The sequence below is a fragment of the Rhamphochromis longiceps genome, linkage group LG5 (assembly GCF_057381845.1).
Source record: "Rhamphochromis longiceps isolate RC_006_pf linkage group LG5, R_longiceps_female_GT1.1, whole genome shotgun sequence".
In the NCBI taxonomy this organism is placed as follows: domain Eukaryota; kingdom Metazoa; phylum Chordata; class Actinopteri; order Cichliformes; family Cichlidae; genus Rhamphochromis; species Rhamphochromis longiceps.
The window spans coordinates 1,820,170-1,833,674 of NC_140561.1; the positions used below are offsets into that span (position 1 = coordinate 1,820,170).

The 13,505-nt window shown below is 43.2% G+C and overlaps 1 protein-coding gene and 1 long non-coding RNA gene across 6 annotated transcripts in view; one reads left to right on the top strand and one right to left on the bottom strand.

Moving 5' to 3' along the window:
- The window catches only part of LOC146669031 (uncharacterized), a 119,185-nt gene extending 115,055 nt beyond the window's left edge, over positions 1 to 4,130 (top strand). Inside the window, exon 2 of the long non-coding RNA XR_014911670.1 lies at positions 3,905 to 4,130. This is a non-coding gene — a long non-coding RNA (uncharacterized LOC146669031). The remainder of the gene's footprint in view (positions 1 to 3,904) is intronic.
- fhit (fragile histidine triad diadenosine triphosphatase) overlaps positions 1 to 13,505 on the bottom strand; it is a 188,258-nt gene that overhangs the window by 26,849 nt on the left and 147,904 nt on the right. The gene's annotated exons all lie outside the window — the stretch shown is intronic.

Here is a 13,505-nt window from a genome sequence, read left to right on the forward strand (position 1 = left end):
GTTGCTTAATATTTACGCTAAGTACTCTTTAAAATACCAGAATAGGGAGGATGGTGTAGGTTTAAGTTTATTAGATTGATCAGTATTGCTGAACTGTGAAATATTTTTTTTGCATACAGGTATAACAGAATAGCTTTAGTGTAGTTGTTGTTTTAAAATTGAGTATGAACTTATACAAAATGCAGCAAGATATTTAAAAAACAGTTTTGTTGATTAAAAAACACTATATCGGATTCATATCGGTATCGGCAGATATCCAAATTTATGATATCGGTATCGGTATCGGACATAAAAAAGTGGTATCGTGCCATCTCTAGTATATAGTATGCATAACATCCATCAATCCATCCATTTTCTTCCCCTTATCCTGTGCCAGGTCACAGAGGCTGCAACCTAACCAAAGGAGCAGATTCTGCTGTTTGTCCTAAAGCTTCATCAGTTTTCAGAAGGTCTGTATGTAAGAACTGTGAAATATCAACAGCGAGCAAAACTGTCAGAAGGCAATATGAAAAAAACAGCTACGCTTTCTGCAGGTGTATACCAAAGCAGATCCCCTTTGAGAGCACAGGAATGAAAGAAATCTCCACATGAAGCACAAAGCAATCATTTGTATTTGTCTGGCAGGCAGCAGTACTGCTCATCTCAATATATTTCAATTTCATTTACATTTATTTAAATACTTCAACCCTAGTCTGTGGCTGATTTTCATGGTGGCAACAGACAAGACATCTCTTTAAAGAACTAAAAGAGCAGGATAGGACCCGCAGGTGACTCAGCTACAGGCTTGACAATCAGTTTAGTGCCATGTTTTAATGACAGCTATTCAGGAAAATTACAATAGATCTGCATAAAGCTTGATCAAGTCAGTAATTACAACCTGAAGGTATATGAAAATGCTGGAGTGTAAGCTGTTTTAAGTATAAGTTCAGAGAAGTGCTTGTGTAACCATTTTCAGTTCAGGTGATTTCAGAATAAACTATTTTGAAAGAATTCAAACCTGAAACAAGAAGGAAAATAAGGAATATTTAAGTTATACTTGTGCATATGCACATATGCCACAATTTAAGATACTGCATATTTATGGCCACTGAGGTGGAGTTAATACCTCTTTTAAAAAGACAGCCCGCTCTAGGTTGAATGTATTTTATTTATTGACACAAATTGTCTAATTTAGAGCACTTGTGATTAGGGCTGCCACAAACGATTATTTTGATAGTCGACTAGTCACCGATTATTTATGCGATTAGTCGACTAATCAGATCATCATCCACTGGACGTAAAACTACAGCTTATTGCACCAGCAGCATCTGCTCTTATATAACTATCATTAGCTTACAGCTTTAAGCTTTTAAGGTGCTAACTAAAAATAAAGACAAGATGATAGTTTATTCAATTTTAATGAAATTTGCAGATTGTTTTGGTAAAGTTTAATAAACTCCTTGCTATCTAAAATATAACAGGACACTGGAGTATATTCTCCAGCATCTCACACTTCTGATAATCAGCTGTCTGCTTGACGTTTATTCAGCTGTGTAAAAACTATAACTTTAATCTCAGCCAAACCGATTTACTCAGGAACAAATAAAATACTAAAAAAAAAAAAAGCCAAACAACAACATTTTTAATTTATCTAAGTGACTCATATATATTTAACCTGAGTCGCGAAAGACGGCGGTGGGTTTGAAAACAATTTGCCGGGAGTCCAGTGTTCTCACGGCGCTAGTGACCTAGCCCCCGGCTAGCTATCGAGCTAGTGGGTAACGGACGTCTCTGAAAACGTCGGAGCGCTTTTGAAAATATGTGGTGTCCTGATAAACTGAGCCGATATTTGAGGTTTACACAGCTACATTCTCGCCTGAAAATATGTTAAACGTTTATTTTGTGACCCAGAAAGAATAATAAGAGTAATATTAAAACTAACTAGCTACCGCCATTGTTGGAAACTTAGGCTACGTTCACACTGCAGGTCTTAATGCTCAATTCCGATTTTTTGATCAAATCCGATTTTTTTGTCTCCTCGTTCACACTACAAATAAAATGCGACAGCAAACGCGCTCTAGTGTGAACGCTCAAAGCGGCCCGCATGCGCAAGAGAAGATGTCACACACAACGCGCTCTGTTTAGACCAAGAACAAACAGTATTGTTTGACTGATGGCCGTTAATATAAAGACTTCGGACTTTACGTTTCCCAATTTTTGCTTTAAGTTATTTTGTTATTTACATAATAATGTAAATAACCTAATAATGATCCTTATTGCTGTTTAAGAGAGGAGCGGTGCTTCAAAGGATAGCTGCAGATTTCTGTCAGAATCTGCAGATTATACAGTACAAATAAAATGTTTACGTTGTCTTCCCAACAGTTTCACTGACATCTACACTGGATGGCTAGGAAGCGTTCGCGATGTCTTCTCGGGCGCTGATAATTGGCTTCAGTCTTGTGTCGGTGACGTAAAAGGCGGATTTAATGCGACTTGACCGTTCAAACAGCAGTCGCTTTCTAAAACATCGGATATGTATCGGATTCAGTACCACATACGAAAGTGACCCAGATCGGATTTGAAAATATCGGATTTGCGCCGTTCACACTGTCATAGCATGATCGGATATGGGTCGCATAGGGTCAAAAAAATCGGATTTGATGCGCTTTCGCCTGCAGTGTGAACGTAGCCTAAGCTGGGCCGCGCTATGAATTCTGGGACACAGCTGCTTCTTCTTCTTGTTCGGGGTTTAACAGCAGCTGGCATCCTTGTACATGCTGTGCTGCCATCTTCTGTTTCAGTCCGTTATTACACTCTTAAATCCTGCTATTATTCCTGCGTCTTTTGCGATCTTACAAAGCTTCAAACGACACGTCGACTATTAAATCAGTCGTCGACGATTTTGATAGTCGACGTAATCGTGACTAGTCGACAAATCGTGGCAGCCCTAGTTGTGATAAATATGTCTTCTTTATATTGTCACGTGTAGTTACATTGACAGCTTGTTTTTGTAGTGATGTTTTAATTCTCACTGAAATAAAGTAAATGGTAAACAATTTTTTAACCACTTATCCAGCTGAACTTGCTGGAGCCTATCGCAGCTGGCTTTGACCAAGAAGCAAGATAAAGCCTGGTCAGTTTACCAGTCCATCAGATGGCCAACTTTTTATTCATATTCAGTGTAGTGGGACATAAGCTGTAACCTGGGACAGTGTAAAGGAACATCTGTGGTACATGCATAAATATGTTCCCAAGTCTTGATCTTAGCCTACATAGTTATGAAATATTTATCACAACTCGATTCTGTAATAGCCCTAAGCCACAGTCTATTGAGGGCTCATCATTTTAAGAAAGAACGCTGATATTCCTGTAGAAAAAGTAAAAGATGGAATAACGCACAAAGAACTTTTTGTTCTGTAAAGTGTCCTTGGGTGTTTTGAAAGGCGCTTTTAAATAAAATTTATTATTATTATTATTATTATTACAATTATTATTATTATTATTATTATAACTGTGTGCAAGTCTAAACAAATAAGTGTAGACAGGGTGTAGAGGGTTTTAGCCAAAGGACTCAATTTTGCCATTTCCCCGCAACAGTTGCCCATAGTGGACCTCATCACAGCCACAGAATCTGCCATACGCATTAATAAATTATCACCGTCAGAAGCAGAGCAAATCAGGATGAAAGTCTCAGCCACCCTCTCCAGTGCCAAAGTCCCTCCGTCCAACCTCACATTACAAGAAAAGAAGGCCGTCGCTTCCCTGAGCAAAGACCACAACATCACTGTTTTACCAGCTGATAAGGGAAGATGCACCGTGGTCCTAAACACTACAGATTACCACACAAAGATCACTACTCTCCTCAGTGACAACAATACCTACGAAGCCTTAAAGCGAGACCCCACAAGCAGCTACAAAAAGAAAGATAAGATAAGATAAGATAAGATAGAACTTTATTAATCCCTCGGGTGGGTTCCTCTGGGAAATTCGACTTCCAAAAAAAGCACAGCAACGACCGAAGTTACAGTTACAGAATTGTTATATATATATATATACACACACACACACACACACATATATAAATACAGAGACAAATATAAATAAAATATACAAAGGGGATAAATAGAATAAATAGGAATAAAAAATAAAAATACAAGTGAATTGCACATTTCAAGTATTGAGTCTATTGCACTGTTGACTATTTACAAAAAGTATTGCACAAGGTATTGTACAGTGAGGTGAAGAGGCACTACAGCTTAGTTGTTCCCCCCTCCTTTGTCCTCCTGTTTCCCCTCCCTCTCCCCTCCAGAGAGGAGTTAAACAGTCTGATGGCGTGTGGGACAAAGGAGTTTTTAAGTCTGTTAGTTCTTGTCTTGGGGAGAAGCAACCTGTCACTGAACAGACTCTTCTGGTTGTTAATGGCCGTGTGCAGAGGATGCCTGGCATTGTTCATAATGTCCATCAGTTTCTTTAATGTCCTTTTCTCTGCCACTGTCACCAGAGTGTCCAGCTTCATGCCGACCACAGAGCTAGCCCTCCTGATCAGTTTCTCCAGCCTGGATGAGTCCCTCTTTGCTGTGCTGCTCCCCCAGCACACCACAGCATAGAAAAGTACTCCAGCAACCACCGACTGGTAAAACATCCTCAGGAGCTTCCTGCAGATGTTAAAAGACCTCAGCCTCCTGAGGAAGTACAGTCGGCTTTGGGCTTTTTTATACAGGTGCTCTGTGTTGCATGACCAGTCCAGTTTATTGTCCACCCACAGCCCGAGGTACTTGTACTTGTTGACCACCTCCACCTCCTCCCCCTCTATCTGAACCGGCAGTGGACCTTCTCTGGACCTCCCGAAGTCCACAACCAGTTCCTTAGTCTTTGAGGTGTTGAGTTGCAGGTGGTTTGTGTGACTCCATGCGACAAAGTTCCTCACCAGACTTCTGTACTCCTCTTCCTGACACCCCATGATGGCCGTGTCATCTGCAAACTTCTGAATGTGGCATAATTCAGAGTTGTAGCAGAAGTCAGAGGTGTACAGGGTGAAGAGAAGAGGGGACAGCACAGTTCCCTGTGGTGCTCCTGTGCTGCTGACCACAGTGTCAGACGTGATGTCCTTCAGCCTGACGTACTGTGGTCTGTCGGTGAGGTAGTCGGAGATCCAAGCCACCAGGCAGGGGTCCACCTCCATCCTGTTCAGTTTTTCCTGAAGCATACAGGGCCGGATGGTATTAAAGGCACTGGAAAAGTCAAGAAACAGGATCCTGACCTTTTCCCCCATCCAGGTGTGAGTGGGCTCTGTGTAGGAGGTACAGGATGGCATCCTCCACTCCACACTCAGTTATAGCTTGCCTTCAAGACTTTGAAAAGGACAAAATCATTGACCGCCTCACATATCACCGCCTTTACCCAGGGGATGCCATACCCTGCATCTATGGACTTCCTAAGATCCACAAGGAAGCTGTCCCACTCAGACCCATAGTCAGTAGCATAAACTCAGCCACTTATAACATTGCTAAACACCTTGCTACCATCCTTGCTCCTCTCGTGGGGAACACCCCACACCACATCAAGAACTCCACCAACTTCACCGACAAGGTCCAGAAACTTACCCTAGATCCAGATGAAACCATGGTGTCCTTTGATGTAGTCTCTCTCTTCACTTGCATACCCACCACGGAGGCCGTGGAGACTGTCAGAAAACAACTACAAGAAGACAGCTCCTTGGAGGACAGGACCAACTTCACACCCGATCAGATCTGCACACTGTTAGACCTCTGCCTCACCACAACATACTTCAAATACAACGAAGGCTTCTACAGACAAAAACATGGCTGTGCCATGGGCTCCCCCGTGTCACCTATTGTAGCCAACCTTTACATGGAGGAAGTGGAAAGGAAGGCTCTTGGCTCTTTCAAAGGAAGAATACCCAGCCACTGGTACAGATATGTGGATGACACCTGGGTCAAAATCAAGACACAAGAAGTGGAATCCTTCACTGCGCACATTAACGCTGTGGATAAAAACATCAAGTTCACCAGGGAAGACACAAAGGACAACTGTTTGCCTTTCCTGGACTGCGCTGTGCACATTGAAGAGAACGGCAACCTCAACATCGAAGTTTACCGGAAGCCCACACACACGGACCAGTACCTCCTCTTTGACTCCCATCACCCTCTGGAACACAAACTTGGAGTAATCAGGACCCTACACCACCGGGCAGAACATGTTCCCTCTAAGCCTGAAGGGAAAAAGAAGGAACACACACATGTAAAGGAAGCACTCAAAACGTGCGGCTATCCTAAATCGGCGTTGTTAAAGTCAGCAAAGAGGCACAGAAAAGAAGCTCAGACACCAGCGAGCAAACAACAGATTAAAGAAGGGAATATCAAACAGATATGGCACTACCCTGTGCAGAAATTCTAAATATTTCTCAGAGCTGGGTAGCCAGGCACATTTGAACAGCTTTTTCTCATTGCTATGTATGAACAGAAAAAGTGCAAAAACAGCAAAATGACACTGCATGTCTTTACATCCCAATAACTCGACAATGTTCTGTAAAGTGATGACAGAGACAAGCAACCACAATAAGAGCTTCAAGGGACATTTTGCCCAATTCTATTCATAGAGTAGAACCAATGACAAGACTGTCATCCAGCAAGTCTTTGATATTAAAAACAAAAACTGAGAGCAATGAGAGGAAATTGAAGTGAGAGAAAAAAACCCCAACAAAACAATACTCAAGACCTAACTGAGTTATGCAAATAGTGTCTGTTGATAGCAAAGTATTTTGAGATGCTTTCTTAAAGTCTGCTGGGAATAGGAACTGAGTGATGTAAACAGCCTTAAGATAAGATAAGATAACCTTTATTAGTCCCACACGTGGGAAATTTGTTTTGTCACAGCAGGAAGTGGACAGTGCAAAAGTTATGAGGCAAAAATTAGAATACAATAAGAATAAATACAGTACACAACTGTACAGAATAGAATAAAATAAAATACTATATACAGTAGAATAAAATAAAATAAAATAAATATACAATAAGATAAAAATAGAATACAAATACAAATACTATATACAACTGAGTAAAAATACAACGATGACAGAAAGGATTATTGCACTTAGTATTATTGCATATGTATGGATGTGTGTGCTTGATCAGTTAAAGTCTTTATTATGGAGTCTGACAGCAGTGGGGAGGAAAGACCTGCGAAATCTCTCCGTCCCACACCGTGGGTGCCGCAGTCTCCCACTGAAGGAGCTGCTCAGTGCTGTCACAGTCTGCTGCATGGGGTGGGAGATGTTGTCCATCAGGGATGACAGCTTAGCCGCCGTTCTCCTGTCACTCACCACCTCCACTGGGTCCAGAGGGCATCCTAGAACAGAGCTGGCCCTTCGGATCACCCTGTTCAGTCTCTTCCTGTCCCCAGCAGACCACGCCATAAAAGATAGCAGAAGCCACAACAGAGTCATAGAATTTCTTCAGGAGTGGGCCCTCCACTCCAAACGACCTGAGTCTCCGCAGCAGGTACAGCCTGCTCTGCCCTTTCCTGTAGAGGGCGTCTGAGTTATGAGTCCAGTCCAGTCTATTGTTCAGATGAACACCAAGGTACCTGTAGCTGTCCACAGCCTCAATGTCCATACCTTGGATGTTCAGTGGTTGCAGTGGAGAATGGCAGGAGATGAAAAATGCTCACACTGCTTCAGCTCTCTCGCAGCCATTTGTTTACCCATTAAGTAGGAAGAAATCTATCATAAAAGCCACAGTCATTAACAGTTAGGATGACTCAGTTGTGCACTCTTTGTAGTAAACTTCAAAAATTGATACATCATGTAAACTGCGCAGCTAAGATTCACTTCACTATGTAATAAAATGATGAAATTTTCAGGTGCAAAAAACATAATGGCCTGTCTATTTAAACATCAATTTAAACAGGCCAACATTTTGGGAAATCTACTTGTTTGTTCAGTCAGAGGTTAGTGGTATGTGGTATGTACCACTGGCAGAAAGAGGGAGTGGCTGACATCCAGAAATCCTACCAGTGGGTGAACAAAGCTGGACTGAAAGACAGCACAAAGGCACTAATCATGACAGCACACGACCAAGCTCTCAGCACAAGATCCTCAGAGGCAGAGATACATGGAATGCCATAACCAAGTGGCCGGCACAGTAAACATGAACATGTGTGCCGAGTATGGCCTGGAAGTTCTGAAAAATGGAACACGCCACCTAGAGTGGTTGAGAATGACTAAGCTAAGATCCCTTGGGACTTCCAGATACAAACAGACCAACTGGTGATGGCTAACCAACCAGACATAGTAGTGGTGGACAAGCAGAGGAAGGCGACCATAGTGTTAGATGTATCCATACCAAGTGATAGCAACATCGGGCTGAAGGAACATGACAAGCTCAAGAAATAGCAAGGGCTCAGAGAAGAACTCAAGAAGATCTGGAGGGTGAAGGCAACAGTGGTCCCAGTGGTAATCAGTGCACGTGGTGCAGTGACCCCAAGCTGGGTGAGGGGGTCTAGCAGATCACAGGAACAACATCTGAGATCTCCAGGAATGAACCTGACTTATTGCCATCTATGCATAAGCTCTTGGTTGTATAAGGATCAAATGGCTTTCATCAACAAGCCAGACACCCCATACTCCTGAACCACCTCCCACAGAATACTACCGAGTGAAACGGTTGAATACCTTCTCCACAAAACACCTGTAGACTGGTAGGGCAAACTCCCATGCTCCCTCAAGCATCCACGAGAGGATAAAGAGCTGGTCCAGTGCTCCGTGACTGGGACAACTGGGACTAAAACTGCATTGTTCCTCCAAGGAATTGAACTACTGGAAACCAGTTATCTACACAAACCTGTTCTCGATTCCCAACCCACCTCCAGTGTCCAACAACGGGTTCGGGGGTTACCACCACGAAAGACATCAGCCACTGTGCAGCCGCAGCTCAGTGCAGCAGCTTCAGCATACAGGGAGTGCAGAATTATTAGGCAAATGAGTATTTTGTCCACATCATCCTCTTCATGCATGTTGTCTTACTCCAAGCTGTATAGGCTCGAAAGCCTACTACCAATTAAGCATATTAGGTGATGTGCATAGCTGTAATGAGAAGGGGTGTGGTCTAATGACATCAACACCCTATATCAGGTGTGCATAATTATTAGGCAACGTCCTTTCCTTTGGCAAAATGGGTCAAAAGAAGGACTTGACAGGCTCAGAAAAGTCAAAAATAGTGAGATATCTTGCAGAGGGATGCAGCAGTCTCAAAATTGCAAAGCTTCTGAAGCATGATCATCGAACAATCAAGCGTTTCATTCAAAATAGTCAACAGGGTCGCAAGAAGCGTGTGGAAAAACCAAGGTGCAAAATAACTGCCCATGAACTGAGAAAAGTCAAGCGTGCAGCTGCCAAGATGCCACTTGCCACCAGTTTGGCCATATTTCAGAGCTGCAACATCACTGGAGTGCCCAAAAGCACAAGGTGTGCAATACTCAGAGTCATGGCCAAGGTAAGAAAGGCTGAAAGACGACCACCACTGAACAAGACACACAAGCTGAAACGTCAAGACTGGGCCAAGAAATATCTCAAGACTGGCTTTTCTAAGGTTTTATGGACTGATGAAATGAGAGTGAGTCTTGATGGGCCAGATGGATGGGCCTGTGGCTGGATTGGTAAAGGGCAGAGAGCTCCAGTCCCACTCAGACGCCAGCAAGGTGGAGGTGGAGTACTGGTTTGGGCTGGTATCATCAAAGATGAGCTTGTGGGGCCTTTTCGGGTTGAGGATGGAGTCAAGCTCAACTCCCAGTCCTACTGCCAGTTTCTGGAAGACACCTTCTTCAAGCAGTGGTACAGGAAGAAGTCTGCATCCTTCAAGAAAAACATGATTTTCATGCAGGACAATGCTCCATCACACGCGTCCAAGTCCTCCACAGCGTGGCTGGCAAGAAAGGGTATAAAAGAAGAAAAACTAATGACATGGCCTCCTTGTTCACCTGATCTGAACCCCATTGAGAACCTGTGGTCCATCATCAAATGTGAGATTTACAAGGAGGGAAAACAGTACACCTCTCTGAACAGTGTCTGGGAGGCTGTGGTTGCTGCTGCACGCAATGTTGATGGTGAACAGATCAAAACACTGACAGAATCCATGGATGGCAGGCTTTTGAGTGTCCTTGCAAAGAAAGGTGGCTATATTGGTCGCTGATTTGTAGGTAATGTCATTGGAAATGATTCACTCAGACTTAATAGCCAAACTGTCTGAATCAAGCTTCTACAACTACAAGAATGTGTTACTCAGCAAATTTAGCTCTATTTTTGACGGTTGTCTTCTTCATACTGCTCTCACTGAACGTGTTGTAGAGACTGGCGATGCAAAACCTGTGAATCTCCCACCCTATCACACATCGCCCACTAAGAAAAATGTGATGAAGAACAGGTGCAACAAATGTTAAGGGACAACGTTATAGAACCTTCCACAAGCCCTTAGGCCGCACCTTTAGTCATTGTCAACAGAGCGGCCGCAGAAGCAAGGTTTTGTGTGACCTTTTGAGGACAGCCAAGTGACCTGAAAAGATTCTTATCCATTGCCTCGTGTAGATGAGTCATTGGACTTTCTGGCAAGGGGAAAGTTTGTCTCAACATTGGACTTTGCACGAGGCTATGGGTAGGTTGCTTTGGCGGAGGACTCTAAGCCTAAAACTGCCTTCATCTCTCACTGCGGTTTCTTCCAGTTTCAGGTGCTACCCTTTGGGCTCTGCAATGCACATGCAACTTTTCAGAGACTTGTGAACTCAGGTCTCTGGTCTTATTTACAAAACATGCACTGTCTACCTGGATGACATTGTCATCGCCTCACCTACCTTTGAACAGCACTTTGTGGATCTTGAGGAAGTGCTGGACAGACTCCAGGCTGCTGGCTTGTCCTTGAAGCTCAAAAAGTGCCAATTCTGCCTCGATGAATTCACCTTCCTCATGCACCACATCACTTCATTAGGTGTCAAACCCAATCCAGATAAAGTAAAGGCGGTTAAGGAATTCAATACCCCAACCACAATGAAGCACGTCCGTCAGTTCCTCTACCTGACTGGTTATTATTGGTTCTAAATTCAGAATTACAGGGAGTGCAGAATTATTAGGCAAGTTGTATTTTTGAGGAATAATTTTATTATTGAACAACAACCATGTTCTCAATGAACCCAAAAAACTCATTAATATCAAAGCTGAATGTTTTTGGAAGTAGTTTTTAGTTTGTTTTTAGTTTGAGCTATTTTAGGGGGATATCTGTGTGTGCAGGTGACTATTACTGTGCATAATTATTAGGCAACTTAACAAAAAACAAATATATACCCATTTCAATTATTTATTTTCACCAGTGAAACCAATATAACATCTCCACATTCACAAATATACATTTCTGACATTCAAAAACAAAACAAAAACAAATCAGCGACCAATATAGCCACCTTTCTTTGCAAGGACACTCAAAAGCCTGCCATCCATGGATTCTGTCAGTGTTTTGATCTGTTCACCATCAACATTGCGTGCAGCAGCAACCACAGCCTCTCAGACACTGTTCAGAGAGGTGTACTGTTTTCCCTCCTTGTAAATCTCACATTTGATGATGGACCACAGGTTCTCAATGGGGTTCAGATCAGGTGAACAAGGAGGCCATGTCATTAGTTTTTCTTCTTTTATACCCTTTCTTGCCAGCCACGCTGTGGAGGACTTGGACGCGTGTGATGGAGCATTGTCCTGCATGAAAATCATGTTTTTCTTGAAGGATGCAGACTTCTTGACCACTGCTTGAAGAAGGTGTCTTCCAGAAACTGGCAGTAGGACTGGGAGTTGAGCTTGACTCCATCCTCAACCCGAAAAGGCCCCACAAGCTCATCTTTGATGATACCAGCCCAAACCAGTACTCCACCTCCACCTTGCTGGCGTCTGAGTGGGACTGGAGCTCTCTGCCCTTTACCAATCCAGCCACGGGCCCATCCATCTGGCCCATCAAGACTCACTCTCATTTCATCAGTCCATAAAACCTTAGAAAAACCAGTCTTGAGATATTTCTTGGCCCAGTCTTGACGTTTCAGCTTGTGTGTCTTGTTCAGTGGTGGTCGTCTTTCAGCCTTTCTTACCTTGGCCATGTCTCTGAGTATTGCACACCTTGTGCTTTTGGGCACTCCAGTGATGTTGCAGCTCTGAAATATGGCCAAACTGGTGGCAAGTGGCATCTTGGCAGCTGCACGCTTGACTTTTCTCAGTTCATGGGCAGTTATTTTGCGCCTTGGTTTTTCCACACACTTCTTGTGACCCTGTTGACTATTTTGAATGAAACGCTTGATTGTTCGATGATCACGCATCAGAAGCTTTGCAATTTTGAGACTGCTGCATCCCTCTGCAAGATATCTCACTATTTTTGACTTTTCTGAGCCTGTCAAGTCCTTCTTTTGACCCATTTTGCCAAAGGAAAGGACGTTGCCTAATAATTATGCACACCTGATATAGGGTGTTGATGTCATTAGACCACACCCCTTCTCATTACAGAGATGCACATCACCTAATATGCTTAATTGGTAGTAGGCTTTCGAGCCTATACAGCTTGGAGTAAGACAACATGCATGAAGAGGATGATGTGGACAAAATACTCATTTGCCTAATAATTCTGCACTCCCTGTATGCTGTGGCTTTTGCTAGTCAGTCCCTTAACAAAAATGAACTCCACTACTGCACTTCAGAAAAGGAACACTTTTGCCCATATGTTCAAGGTGTTCATGTTACTATCTTCACTGACTACAAGAGCCTCAGGTGGCTCATCTCTCCTCAAAACTCAACAGGCCAACTTACCTGCTGGTCACTTTGCCTGCAGGACTTTTACTTTGATTTGAGTTATGTGCACAAGCCTGGTGCACACAACAAAGTGCAATCCTTTACCCCGACTTGTGACAGACCAACAATTCTTTTGCCAGAAGAAGCCGTCACTTTGAAGATTCTCTGCCACCCGTTACTCTGGCTGATTGTTCACAATTGAGCCAGCTGCAGTTAGGTGATCATATCACAGGTCCACTCCTCAGAGACATTGAAGCGGACTCACTGAACAGCTCAGACAGTGCCACCTTGTTACAGTATGTTGTGTATGACTCTCTTTTGTATTACAGAGACCCCATGTCCACATGTGCTCTACACCCTTTGAGAGCTGAAACTGTTTGCCCCTACTTCCATGAGAGGCATCTTGCTAGACTATTACCACAACCCCCCCACAGCAGGACACTTGGGTGTTTCTAAGACATTGGCTTGACTGTGTATGTGGCTGTGGATTTTGTAGGGCCACTGCCCCGCACCCCTGCTGGTAATGCATATTCGATCGTGTTTGTTGACTATTTCACTGAGTGGGTTGAAGCCAGTGCTGTCAAAGAAGTACATCTCACGTAGCAGATGGTAAATCTGTCACTGACACTTTTGCTAGACATGGTACACCCACTTACTTGATTTCTGACAGAGGGTCTCCTTTTGGGAGTGAGCTTTT